The 15,029-nt window shown below is 41.1% G+C and overlaps 2 non-coding genes across 2 annotated transcripts; both read left to right on the forward strand.

Annotated features, from left to right (window-relative positions):
* The first annotated feature begins 3,274 nt into the window (after nucleotides 1-3,274).
* On the forward strand, nucleotides 3,275-3,356 carry TRNAS-AGA (transfer RNA serine (anticodon AGA)). Its single transcript has one exon. It is a non-coding gene; the product is annotated as a tRNA-Ser (tRNA).
* Nucleotides 3,357-4,636: 1,280 nt separating this feature from the next.
* TRNAH-GUG (transfer RNA histidin (anticodon GUG)) lies at nucleotides 4,637-4,708 on the forward strand. Its single transcript has one exon. It is a non-coding gene; the product is annotated as a tRNA-His (tRNA).
* Nucleotides 4,709-15,029: the final 10,321 nt, after the last annotated feature.

Here is a 15,029-nt window from a genome sequence, read left to right on the forward strand (position 1 = left end):
TATATAGCTCTTCAAGGAAAAAATATAAAGCACTTACAAAGGAGCCTCAAATACTCAAAGATGGTAGACTTCTGTAATATGGGCCATATACTAAAAGCAGCACGAAAACAGAGAGCAATAGGGTCCAAAATACTTGAGTGACCCATGAGAGTATGCATGCAAGGCTATGGTATTCCAAACTAGAGATATACACATGCAATTTTTGTTTTTAGGAAAGAAAGTGCCTGCTGAAAAAAACATTATTTTTAAAAAGTGCATTGCAGAATATCAGGAATGTGCTGTGGGACACCTTGAAAACTTGCATACAGATTATGTGCACACGCCTTACAGTCAGTTGTTGTGGTCGAGTGGTTAAGGCGATGGACTAGAAATCCATTGGGGTCTCCCCGTGCATGTTCAAATCCTGCCGACAACGATAATCTTTTTAACATCGGCTACAATTTCAGAAGATAACCTTTAGTATTTCTTCCATGTCAGTTTTATAAATAGGTGGCTTATTTTGGTGTCACTATTGCCATATCACATATTTATTATCGCTCCCCATTTCATATCTTTGCTATAACTCTCGTCCTTCATTAGCGCTGGTGCAAACGCTTCAAATTATTATACCCTGGCTCTCTCGGTCATACCTGTGCATGCACTTGAAACTTACTTTACCAATAAAAGAAGCAAATAGAGAAATAAGATAAAAGTGCTAGCTGGATTAGGCAAACACACTTCATAAAACTGCATTTTCTTTTCTATTCTCCCCCGTGTTACAAGCTTAACTGCTCCCTGTGTAATTTCTCTTAACCTGCTGTTCCTGGAAGAGAATTTCATCTACATGCTCTTTCTGTATTTTTTCCTAGTCTTTTCTTTCCCTTTTCTTAGATTTGTAACTGTTCCTTTACGTGCTCTATTTAGGCGCCATTAATCTCATTTGAGCTCCTTGTACCTGCTGCTGTTTTCTCCACACCTCATACTGTCTTTTCCCTCTTTCTCTCTTTCTCTGCGGTTGGTGGCTACTTTCCAAAGCGTCTGATGCTCCAATGTTCCTTCGTCTTGTTGTCAGACGTGAATTTGAAGAGCAACAAAATTAACAAGCCTTTACCACTCACACATGGCCGGAGTTTATACTTTAATTCAATGAGCAAAGAAAAGTGTGTTGCGGGGCCCCTACGAGCCAGGGTGCTTGCTTATTCATAATTAGGCATGCAGTCATTAGCCACAGCTCTGTTTATGGGTCACTGAGGTCAGTTTCAATAATTCCTCAAAAACCTAACCATGCAGTCCCCCCTAACTGTGTAGTTATTTTGCTTTACTGCTGTTTGTGTGATTAGCTGGGAGGAACTCACGGCAGCATCCTCCCAATAAAAGTGTAGATGGACCGTTCCTTAACTCTTTCTTGCTTCACATACAGATGGCTTGAGGAGGTACAGGGGAGATGCAGGTCTAATAAACAGAATAGAATATCTGCACCAGGTGTGTTTCTCTGCATTGGTGTCCCATCACAGGCCCACCAGTGTATGTGTGATCTTTGACTCCTGCCAGTTCACAAGCAGTCGGCCAGGAAACGGTTTCAGCCTATCAACCACTGAGGAGATAAAGCCTTTGTATAAGGAATGAGGAAGCAATGAACACATTCAGCCTATCACAGGAGTAGCCCTGAGTGTTCCGAATTATAATTTCTTCATGTCACTGTACGTTATTGAGCCCAAGTAGCTCGCCGTGATCGTATAGTGGTTAGTACTCTGCGTTGTGGCCGCAGCAACCTCGGTTTTAATCCGAGTCACGGCATTGTGGTTGGCAATGTCACGGCAGTTGGGTTTTTCCTTTACAGAATTCCCAAATGTACCAGTTGTTTTTGTAAAATGTCTATTAAAAACCGATCCTTTTCAATATTTAAACGATCTAACGACAAATTATTTAAACACACATGATTATAAGATGTAGGTATACTGTACTTACTGACATAAATTATCGTTCTTGAACATATTTGCGGTAAGGGGAGCGGGGCTCTCCCCCAGGCCAATCAGAATGCAGATGAATGCAGTTGCAGTTGAGTGACCTGTGTTGTGGCTGTCTACAGGGAATGCACATATGTAGCTGTCTCGCAGCCCAATCCAGACGTCAATTGAAGACAGGTTTTCATGCAAATAGAGCAGTAAGTGCAGAGAAATGCTCACTCTCTAAAAATGGCATTTATACAATAGTAAGATTAAATCCAACCTCACCAGTAGATAGGATTTATTAATAAATAAATAAAGCTTCTCCTCTCTGATATGGAATTACCCCCCAAAAAGTATAAGGGAATACCCAATGCTAACCTATGAGAGGGGCAGACCTCACAGTAGTGAAAAATGTAATAGACTGTTTGATACTACTAGGACATACAAACTACTACAGTACATGTCTTACCTTTTACTTACATAGCATGATGCCCCTAGGACTACCTAGGGCCTACCTTAGGGCTTACTGATATGTAATAAAATTGGAGTTTAAGGCTTGGCAAGTAGTTTTAAATGCCAAGTCGAAGTGGCAGTACACTGCAGCACAGGCACTGCAGTAGCAGGCTTGAGACAGGTTTGAAATGCTATTTCTTTGGGCGGCACAATCAGTCCCTGGGTATATGGTATACCACTCTAAAAGGGGCTTTCAAGTAAATTAAATCTGTCAGTCAGGTATACTCCAATTATACACATGATTAGGGAAGAAGCACGTGCACTTCAGCACTGATTAGTAGCGATAAAGTGATCAGAGTCCTAAGGCCAACAAAAAGATACAGCAAAATGCGGAGGTGAAAAGCAATAAGGTGGGGTTGGGACCACCTTAAGAATGCAAGGTCTAACAAAAACGAACTAAGGATAACATGAGTAAAACATCAGGTTTCTCTACAGCATTTGGTGAGACAAGTGGGCCTTCTTTTATCTTCCATAAATGAAATCTTTCCCGGACCCCTTTATTATATAGCTCTTCAAGGAAAAAATATAAAGCACTTACAAAGGAGCCTCAAATACTCAAAGATGGTAGACTTCTGTAATATGGGCCATATACTAAAAGCAGCACGAAAACAGAGAGCAATAGGGTCCAAAATACTTGAGTGACCCATGAGAGTATGCATGCAAGGCTATGGTATTCCAAACTAGAGATATACACATGCATTTTTGTTTTTAGGAGAGAATGTGCCTGCTGAAAAAAACATTATTTTTAAAAAGTGCATTGCAGAATATCAGGAATGTGCTGTGGGACACCTTGAAAACTTGCATACGGATTATGTGCACACGCCTTACAGTCAGTTGTTGTAGCCGAGTGGTTAAGGCGATGGACTAGAAATCCATTGGGGTCTCCCCGCGCAGGTTCGAATCCTGCCGACAACGAGAATCTTTTTAACATCGGCTACAATTTCAGAAGTTAACCTTTAGTATTTCTTCCATGTCAGTTTTATAAATAGGTGGCTTATTTTGGTGTCACTATTGCCATATCACATATTTATTATCGCTCCCCCTTTCATATCTTTGCTATAACTCTCGTCCTTCATTAGCGCTGGTGCAAACGCTTCAAATTATTATACCCTGGCTCTCTCGGTCATACCTGTGCATGCACTTGAAACTTACTTTAGCAATAAAAGAAGCAAATAGAGAAATAAAATAAAAGTGCTAGCTGGATTAGGCAAACACACTTCATAAAACTGCATTTTCTTTTCTATTCTCCCCCGTGTTACAAGCTTAACTGCTCCCTGTGTAATTTCTCTTAACCTGCTGTCCCTGGAAGAGAATTTCATCTACAAGCTCTTTCTGTGTTTTTTCCTAGTCTTTTCTTTCCCTTTTCTTAGATTTGAACTGTTCCTTTACGTGCTCTATTTATGCGCCATTAATCTCATTTGAGCTCCTTGTACCTGCTGCTGTTTTCTCCACACCGCATACTGTCTTTTCCCTCTTTCTCTGCGGTTGGTGGCTACTTTCCAAAGTGTCTGATGCCCCAATGTTCCTTCGTCTTGTTGTCAGACGTGAATTTGAAAAGCAACAAAATTAACAAGCCTTTACCACTCACACATGGCCGGAGTTTATACTTTAATTCAATGAGCTAAGAAAAGTGTGTTGCGGGGCCCCTACGAGCCATGGTGCTTGCTTCATCATAATTAGGCATGCTGTCATTAGCCACAGCTCTGATTATGGGTCACTGAGGTCAGTTTCAATAATTCCTCAAAAACCTAACCATGCAGTCTCCCCTAACTGTGTAGTTATCTTGCTTTACTGCTGTTTGTGTGATTAGCTGGGAGGAGCTCACGGCATCATCCTCCCAATAAAAGTGTAGATGGACCGTTCCTTAACTCTTTCTTGCTTCACATACAGATGCGTTGAGGAGGTACAGGGGAGATGCAGGTCTAATAAACAGAATAGAATATCTACGCCAGGTGTGTTTATCTGCATTGGTGTACCATCACAGGCCCACCAGTGTATGTGTGATCTTTGACTCCTGCCAGTTCACAAGCAGGCGGCCAGGAAACGGTTTCAGCCTATCAACCACTGAGGAGATAAAGCCTTTGTATAAGGAATGAGGAAGCAATGAACACATTCAGCCTATCACAGGAGTAGCCCTGAGTGTTCCAAATTATAATTTCTTCATGTCACTGTACGTTATTGAGCCCAAGTTGCTCGCCGTGATCGTATAGTGGTTAGTACTCTGCGTTGTGGCCGCAGCAACCTCGGTTCGAATCCGAGTCACGGCATTGTGGTTGGCAATGTCACGGCAGTTGGGTTTTTCCTTTACAGAATTCCCAAATGTACCAGTTGTTTTTGTAAAATGTCTATTAAAAACAGATCCTTTTCAATATTTAAACGATCTAACGACAAATTATTTAAACACACATGATTATAAGATGTAGGTATACTGTACTTACTGACATAAATTATCGTTCTTGAACATATTTGCGGTAAGGGGAGCGGAGCTCTCCCCCAGGCCAATCAGAATGCAGATGAATGCAGTTGCAGTTGAGTGACCTGTGTTGTCGCTGTCTACAGGGAATGCACATATGTAGCTGTCTCGCAGCCCAATCCAGACGTCAATTGAAGACAGGTTTTCATGCAAATAGAGGAGTAAGTGCAGAGAAATGCTCACTCTCTAAAAATGGCATTTATACAATAGTAAGATTAAATCCAACCTCACCAGTAGATAGGATTTATCAATAAATAAATAAAGCTTCTCCTCTCTGATATGGAATTACCCCCCAAAAAGTATAAGGGAATACCCAATGCTAACCTATGAGAGGGGCAGACCTCACAGTAGTGAAAAATGTAATAGACTGTTTGATACTACTAGGACATACAAACTACCACAGTACATGTCTTACCTTTTACTTACATAGCATGAAGCCCCTAGGACTACTTAGGGCCTACCTTAGGGGTTACTGATATGTAATAAAATTGGAGTTTAAGGCTTGGCAAGTAGTTTTAAATGTCAAGTTGAAGTGGCAGTACACTGCAGCACAGGCACTGCAGTAGCAGGCTTGAGACAGGTTTGAAATGCTATTTCTTTGGGCGGCACAATCAGTCCCTGGGTATATGGTATACCACTTTACAAGGGGCTTTCAAGTAAATTAAATCTGTCAGTCAGGTATACTCCAATTATACACATGATTAAGGAAGAAGCACGTGCACTTCAGCACTGATTAGTAGCGATAAAGTGATCAGAGTCCTAAGGCCAACAAAAAGATACAGCAAAATGCGGAGGTGAAAATCAATAAGGTGGGGTTGGGACCACCTTAAGAATGCAAGGTCTAACAAAAACGAACTAAGGATAACATGAGTAAAACATCAGGTTACTCTACAGCATTTGGTGAGACAAGTGGGCCTTCTTTTATCTTCCATAAATGAAATCTTTCCCGGACCCCTTTATTATATAGCTCTTCAAGGAAAAAATATAAAGCACTTACAAAGGAGCCTCAAATACTCAAAGATGGTAGACTTCTGTAATATGGGCCATATACTAAAAGCAGCACGAAAACAGAGAGCAATAGGGTCCAAAATACTTGAGTGACCCATGAGAGTATGCATGCAAGGCTATGGTATTCCAAACTAGAGATATACACATGCAATTTTTGTTTTTAGGAAAGAAAGTGCCTGCTGAAAAAAACATTATTTTTAAAAAGTGCATTGCAGAATATCAGGAATGTGCTGTGGGACACCTTGAAAACTTGCATACAGATTATGTGCACACGCCTTACAGTCAGTTGTTGTGGTCGAGTGGTTAAGGCGATGGACTAGAAATCCATTGGGGTCTCCCCGTGCATGTTCAAATCCTGCCGACAACGATAATCTTTTTAACATCGGCTACAATTTCAGAAGATAACCTTTAGTATTTCTTCCATGTCAGTTTTATAAATAGGTGGCTTATTTTGGTGTCACTATTGCCATATCACATATTTATTATCGCTCCCCATTTCATATCTTTGCTATAACTCTCGTCCTTCATTAGCGCTGGTGCAAACGCTTCAAATTATTATACCCTGGCTCTCTCGGTCATACCTGTGCATGCACTTGAAACTTACTTTACCAATAAAAGAAGCAAATAGAGAAATAAGATAAAAGTGCTAGCTGGATTAGGCAAACACACTTCATAAAACTGCATTTTCTTTTCTATTCTCCCCCGTGTTACAAGCTTAACTGCTCCCTGTGTAATTTCTCTTAACCTGCTGTTCCTGGAAGAGAATTTCATCTACATGCTCTTTCTGTATTTTTTCCTAGTCTTTTCTTTCCCTTTTCTTAGATTTGTAACTGTTCCTTTACGTGCTCTATTTAGGCGCCATTAATCTCATTTGAGCTCCTTGTACCTGCTGCTGTTTTCTCCACACCTCATACTGTCTTTTCCCTCTTTCTCTCTTTCTCTGCGGTTGGTGGCTACTTTCCAAAGCGTCTGATGCCCCAATGTTCCTTCGTCTTGTTGTCAGACGTGAATTTGAAGAGCAACAAAATTAACAAGCCTTTACCACTCACACATGGCCGGAGTTTATACTTTAATTCAATGAGCAAAGAAAAGTGTGTTGCGGGGCCCCTACGAGCCAGGGTGCTTGCTTATTCATAATTAGGCATGCAGTCATTAGCCACAGCTCTGTTTATGGGTCACTGAGGTCAGTTTCAATAATTCCTCAAAAACCTAACCATGCAGTCCCCCCTAACTGTGTAGTTATTTTGCTTTACTGCTGTTTGTGTGATTAGCTGGGAGGAGCTCACAGCAGCATCCTCCCAATAAAAGTGTAGATGGACCGTTCCTTAACTCTTTCTTGCTTCACATACAGATGGCTTGAGGAGGTACAGGGGAGATGCAGGTCTAATAAACAGAATAGAATATCTGCACCAGGTGTGTTTCTCTGCATTGGTGTCCCATCACAGGCCCACCAGTGTATGTGTGATCTTTGACTCCTGCCAGTTCACAAGCAGTCGGCCAGGAAACGGTTTCAGCCTATCAACCACTGAGGAGATAAAGCCTTTGTATAAGGAATGAGGAAGCAATGAACACATTCAGCCTATCACAGGAGTAGCCCTGAGTGTTCCGAATTTTAATTTCTTCATGTCACTGTACGTTATTGAGCCCAAGTAGCTCGCCGTGATCGTATAGTGGTTAGTACTCTGCGTTGTGGCCGCAGCAACCTCGGTTTTAATCCGAGTCACGGCATTGTGGTTGGCAATGTCACGACAGTTGGGTTTTTCCTTTACAGAATTCCCAAATGTACCAGTTGTTTTTGTAAAATGTCTATTAAAAACAGATCCTTTTCAATATTTAAACGATCTAACGACAAATTATTTAAACACACATGATTATAAGATGTAGGTATACTGTACTTACTGACATAAATTATCGTTCTTGAACATATTTGCGGTAAGGGGAGCGGGGCTCTCCCCCAGGCCAATCAGAATGCAGATGAATGCAGTTGCAGTTGAGTGACCTGTGTTGTGGCTGTCTACAGGGAATGCACATATGTAGCTGTCTCGCAGCCCAATCCAGACGTCAATTGAAGACAGGTTTTCATGCAAATAGAGCAGTAAGTGCAGAGAAATGCTCACTCTCTAAAAATGGCATTTATACAATAGTAAGATTAAATCCAACCTCACCAGTAGATAGGATTTATTAATAAATAAATAAAGCTTCTCCTCTCTGATATGGAATTACCCCCCAAAAAGTATAAGGGAATACCCAATGCTAACCTATGAGAGGGGCAGACCTCACAGTAGTGAAAAATGTAATAGACTGTTTGATACTACTAGGACATACAAACTACCACAGTACATGTCTTACCTTTTACTTACATAGCATGATGCCCCTAGGACTACCTAGGGCCTACCTTAGGGGTTACTGATATGTAATAAAATTGGAGTTTAAGGCTTGGCAAGTAGTTTTAAATGCCAAGTCGAAGTGGCAGTACACTGCAGCACAGGCACTGCAGTAGCAGGCTTGAGACAGGTTTGAAATGCTATTTCTTTGGGCGGCACAATCAGTCCCTGGGTATATGGTATACCACTCTACAAGGGGCTTTCAAGTAAATTAAATCTGTCAGTCAGGTATACTCCAATTATACACATGATTAGGGAAGAAGCACGTGCACTTCAGCACTGATTAGTAGCGATAAAGTGATCAGAGTCCTAAGGCCAACAAAAAGATACAGCAAAATGCGGAGGTGAAAAGCAATAAGGTGGGGTTGGGACCACCTTAAGAATGCAAGGTCTAACAAAAACGAACTAAGGATAACATGAGTAAAACATCAGGTTTCTCTACAGCATTTGGTGAGACAAGTGGGCCTTCTTTTATCTTCCATAAATGCAATCTTTCCCGAACCCCTTTATTATATAGCTCTTCAAGGAAAAAATATAAAGCACTTACAAAGGAGCCTCAAATACTCAAAGATGGTAGACTTCTGTAATATGGGTCATATACTAAAAGCAGCACGAAAACAGAGTGCAATAGGGTCCAAAAAACTTGAGTGGCCCATGAGAGTATGCATGCAAGCCTATGGTATTCCAAACTAGAGATATACGCATGCAATTTTTGTTTTTAGGAGAAAATGTGCCTGCTGAAAAAAACATTATTTTTAAAAAGTGCATTGCAGAATATCAGGAATGTGCTGTGGGACACCTTGAAAACTTGCATACAGAATATGTGCACACTCCTTACAGTCAGTTGTTGTGGCCGAGTGGTTAAGGCGATGGACTAGAAATCCATTGCGGTCTCCCCGCGCAGGTTCGAATCCTGCCCACAACGAGAATCTTTTTTACATCGGCTACAATTTCAGAAGTTAACCTTTAGTATTTCTTCCATGTCAGTTTTATAAATAGGTGGCTTATTTTGGTGTCACTATTGCCATATCACATATTTATTATCGCTCCCCCTTTCATATCTTTGCTATAACTCTCGTCCTTCATTAGCGCTGGTGCAAACGCTTCAAATTATTATACCCTGGCTCTCTCGGTCATACCTGTGCATGCACTTGAAACTTACTTTACCAATAAAAGAAGCAAATAGAGAAATAAAATAAAAGTGCTAGCTGGATTAGGCAAACACACTTCATAAAACTGCATTTTCTTTTCTATTCTCCCCCGTGTTACAAGCTTAACTGCTCCCTGTGTAATTTCTCTTAACCTGCTGTCCCTGGAAGAGAATTTCATCTACAAGCTCTTTCTGTGTTTTTTCCTAGTCTTTTCTTTCTCTTTTCTTAGATTTGTAACTGTTCCTTTACATGCTCTATTTAGGCGCCATTAATCTCATTTGAGCTCCTTGTACCTGCTGCTGTTTACTCCACACCTCATACTGTCTTTCCCTCTTTCTCTCTTTCTCTGCGGTTGGTGGCTACTTTCCAAAGCGTCTGATGCCCCAATGTTCCTTCGTCTTGTTGTCAGACGTGAATTTGAAAAGCAACAAAATTAACAAGCCTTTACAACTCACACATGGCCGGAGTTTATACTTTAATTCAATGAGCTAAGAAAAGTGTGTTGCGGGGCCCCTACGAGCCATGGTGCTTGCTTCATCATAATTAGGCATGCAGTCATTAGCCACAGCTCTGATTATGGGTCACTGAGGTCAGTTTCAATAATTCCTCAAAAACCTAACCATGCAGTCCCCCCTAACTGTGTAGTTATCTTGCTTTACTGCTGTTTGTGTGATTAGCTGGGAGGAGCTCACGGCAGCATCCTCCCAATAAAATTGTAGATGGACCGTTCCTTAACTCTTTCTTGCTTCACATACAGATGGCTTGAGGAGGTACAGGGAGATGCAGGTCTAATAAACAGAATAGGATATCTGCGCCAGGTGTGTTTCTCTGCATTGGTGTCCCATCACAGGCCCACCAGTGTATGTGTGATCTTTGACTCCTGCCAGTTCACAAGCAGTCGGCCAGGAAACGGTTTCAGCCTATCAACCACTGAGGAGATAACGCCTTTGTATAAGGAATGAGGAAGCAATGAACACATTCAGCCTATCACAGGAGTAGCCCTGAGTGTTCCGAATTATAATTTCTTCATGTCACTGTACATTATTGAGCTCAAGTAGCTCGCCGTGATCGTATAGTGGTTAGTACTCTGCATTGTGGCCGCAGCAACCTCGGTTCGAATCCGAGTCACGGCATTGTGGTTGGCAATGTCACGGCAGTTGGGTTTTTCCTTTACAGAATTCCCAAATGTACCAGTTGTTTTTGTAAAATGTCTATTAAAAACAGATCCTTTTCAATATTTAAACGATCTAACGACAAATTATTTAAACACACATGATTATAAGATGTAGGTATACTGTACTTACTGACATAAATTATCGTTCTTGAACATATTTGCGGTAAGGGGAGCGGAGCTCTCCCCCAGGCCAATCAGAATGCAGATGAATGCAGTTGCAGTTGAGTGACCTGTGTTGTGGCTGTCTACAGGGAATGCACATATGTAGCTGTCTCGCAGCCCAATCCAGACGTCAATTGAAGACAGGTTTTCATGCAAATAGAGCAGTAAGTGCAGAGAAATGCTCACTCTCTAAAAATGGCATTTATACAATAGTAAGATTAGATCCAACCTCACCAGTAGATAGGATTTATCAATAAATAAATAAAGCTTCTCCTCTCTGATATGGAATTACCCCCCAAAAAGTATAAGGGAATACCGAATGCTAACCAATGAGAGGGGCAGACCTCACAGTAGTGAAAAATGTAATAGACTGTTTGATACTACTAGGACATACAAACTACCACAGTACATGTCTTACCTTTTACTTACATAGCATGATGCCCCTAGGACTACTTAGTGCCTACCTTAGGGGTTACTGATATGTAATAAAATTGGAGTTTAAGGCTTGGCAAGTAGTTTTAAATGCCAAGTCGAAGTGGCAGTACACTGCAGCACAGGCACTGCAGTGGCAGGCTTGAGACAGGTTTGAAATGCTATTTCTTTGGGCGGCACAATCAGTCCCTGGGTATATGGTATACCACTTTACAAGGGGCTTTCAAGTAAATTAAATCTGTCAGTCAGGTATACTCCAATTATACACATGATTAGGGAAGAAGCACGTGCACTTCAGCACTGATTAGTAGCGATAAAGTGATCAGAGTCCTAAGGCCAACAAAAAGATACAGCAAAATGCGGAGGTGAAAAGCAATAAGGTGGGGTTGGGACCACCTTAAGAATGCAAGGTCTAACAAAAACGAACTAAGGATAACATGAGTAAAACATCAGGTTTCTCTACAGCATTTGGTGAGACAAGTGGGCCTTCTTTTATATTCCATAAATGCAATCTTTCCCGGACCCCTTTATTATATAGCTCTTCAAGGAAACAATATAAAGCACTTACAAAGGAGCCTCAAATACTCAAAGATGGTAGACTTCTGTAATATGGGCCATATACTAAAAGCAGCACGAAAACAGAGTGCAATAGGGTCCAAAAAACTTGAGTGACCCATGAGAGTATGCATGCAAGCCTATGGTATTCCAAACTAGAGATATACGCATGCAATTTTTGTTTTTAGGTGAGAATGTGCCTCCTGAAAAAAACATTATTTTTAAAAAGTGCATTGCAGAATATCAGGAATGTGCTGTGGGACACCTTGAAAACTTGCATACAGATTATGTGCACACCCCTTGCAGTCAGTTGTTGTGTCCGAGTGGTTAAGGCGATGGACTAGAAAACCATTGGGGTCTACCCGCGCAGGTTCGAATCCTGCCGACAACGAGAATCTTTTTAACATCGGCTACAATTTCAGAAGTTAACCTTTAGTATTTCTTCCATGTCAGTTTTATAAATAGGTGGCTTATTTTGGTGTCACTATTGCCATATCACATATTTATTATCGCTCCCCCTTTCATATCTTTGCTATAACTCTCGTCCTTCATTAGCGCTGGTGCAAACGCTTCAAATTATTATACCCTGGCTCTCTCGGTCATACCTGTGCATGCACGTGAAACTTACTTTACCAATAAAAGAAGCAAATAGAGAAATAAAATAAAAGTGCTAGCTGGATTAGGCAAACACACTTCATAAAACTGCATTTTCTTTTCTATTCTCCCCCGTGTTACAAGCTTAACTGCTCCCTGTGTAATTTCTCTTAACCTGCTGTCCCTGGAAGAGAATTTCATCTACAAGCTCTTTCTGTGTTTTTTCCTAGTCTTTTCTTTCCCTTCTTAGATTTGTAACTGTTCCTTTACGTGCTCTTTTTAGGCGCCATTAATCTCATTTGAGCTCCTTGTACCTGCTGCTGTTTTCTCCACACCTCATACTGTCTTTTCCCTCTTTCTCTCTTTCTCTGCAGTTGGTGGCTACTTTCCAAAGCGTCTGATGCCCCAATGTTCCTTCGTCTTGTTGTCAGACGTGAATTTGAAAAGCAACAAAATTAACAAGCCTTTACCACTCACACATGGCAGGAGTTTATACTTTCATTCAATGAGCTTAGAAAAGTGTGTTGTGGGGCCCCTACGAGCCATGGTTCTTGCTTCATCATAATTAGGCATGCAGTCATTAGCCACAGCTCTGATTATGGGTCACTGAGGTCAGTTTCAATAATTCCTCAAAAACCTAACCATGCAGTCCCCCCTAACTGTGTAGTTATCTTGCTTTACTGCTGTTTGTGTGATTAGCTGGGAGGAGCTCACGGCAGCATCCTCCCAATAAAAGTGTAGATGGACCGTTCCTTAACTCTTTCTTGCTTCACATACAGATGGCTTGAGGAGGTACAGGGGAGATGCAGGTCTAATAAACAGAATAGAATATCTGCGCCAGGTGTGTTTCTCTGCATTGGTGTCCCATCACAGGCCCACCAGTGTATGTGTGATCTTTGACTCCTGCCAGTTCACAATCAGGCGGCCAGGAAACGGTTTCAGCCTATCAACCACTGAGGAGATAAAGCCTTTGTATAAGGAATGAGGAAGCAATGAACACATTCAGCCTATCACAGGAGTAGCCCTGAGTGTTCCGAATTATAATTTCTTCATGTCACTGTATGTTATTGAGCCCAAGTAGCTCGCCGTGATCAGATAGTGGTTAGTACTCTGCGTTGTGGCCGCAGCAACCTCGGTTCGAATCCGAGTCACGGCATTGTGGTTGGCAATGTCACGGCAGTTTGGTTTTTCCTTTACAGAATTCCCAAGTGTACCAGTTGTTTTTGTAAAATGTCTATTAAAAACAGATCCTTTTCAATATTTAAACAATCTAACGACAAATTATTTAAACACACATGATTATAAGATGTAGGTATACTGTACTTACTGACATAAATTATCGTTCTTGAACATATTTGCGGTAAGGGGAGCGGAGCTCTCCCCCAGGCCAATCAGAATGCAGATGAATGCAGTTGCAGTTGAGTGACCTGTGTTGTGGCTGTCTACAGGGAATGCACATATGTAGCTGTCTCGCAGCCCAATCCAGACGTCAATTGAAAACAGGTTTTCATGCAAATGTAGCAGTAAGTGCAGAGAAATGCTCACTCTCTAAAAATGGCATTTATACAATAGTAAGATTAAATCCAACCTCACCAGTAGATAGGATTTATCAATAAATAAATAAAGCTTCTCCTCTCTGATATGGAATTACCCCCCAAAAAGTATAAGGGAATACCCAATGCTAACCAATGAGAGGGGCAGATCTCACAGTAGTTAAAAATGTAATAGACTGTTTGATACTACTAGGACATACAAACTACCACAGTAAATGTCTTACCTTTTACTTACATAGCATGATGCCCCTAGGACTACTTAGGGCCTACCTTAGGGGTTACTGATATGTAATAAAATTGGAGTTTAAGGCTTGGCAAGTAGTTTTAAATGCCAAGTCGAAGTGGCAGTACACTGCAGCACAGGCACTGCAGTAGCAGGCTTGAGACAGGTTTGAAATGCTATTTCTTTGGGCGGCACAATCAGTCCCTGGGTATATGGTATACCACTTTACAAGGGGCTTTCAAGTAAATTAAATCTGTCAGTCAGGTATACTCCAATTATACACATGATTAGGGAAGAAGCACGTGCACTTCAGCACTGATTAGTAGAGATAAAGTGATCAGAGTCCTAAGGCCAACAAAAAGATACAGCAAAATGCGGAGGTGAAAAGCAATAAGGTGGGGTTGGGACCACCTTAAGAATGCAAGGTCTAACAAAAACGAACTAAGGATAACATGAGTAAAACATCAGGTTTCTCTACAGCATTTGGTGAGACAAGTGGGCCTTCTTTTATCTTCCATAAATGCAATCTTTCCCGGACCCCTTAATTATATAGCTCTTCAAGGAAAAAATATAAACCACTTACAAAGGAGCCTCAAATACTCAAAGATGGTAGACTTCTGTAATACGGGCCATAGACTAAAAGCAGCACGAAAACAGAGTGCAATAGGGTACAAAAAACTTGAGTGACCCATGAGAGTATGCATGCAAGCCTATGGTATTCCAAACTAGAGATATACGCATGCAATTTTTGTTTTTAGGAGAAAATGTGCCTGCTGAAAAAAACATTATTTTTAAAAAGTGCATTGCAGAATATCAGGAATTTGCTGTGGGACACCTTAAAAACTTGCATACAGATTATGTGCAAATGCTTTACAGTCA

Source organism: Lissotriton vulgaris, unplaced genomic scaffold, assembly GCF_964263255.1.
Source record: "Lissotriton vulgaris unplaced genomic scaffold, aLisVul1.2 SCAFFOLD_301, whole genome shotgun sequence".
NCBI lineage: Eukaryota > Metazoa > Chordata > Amphibia > Caudata > Salamandridae > Lissotriton > Lissotriton vulgaris.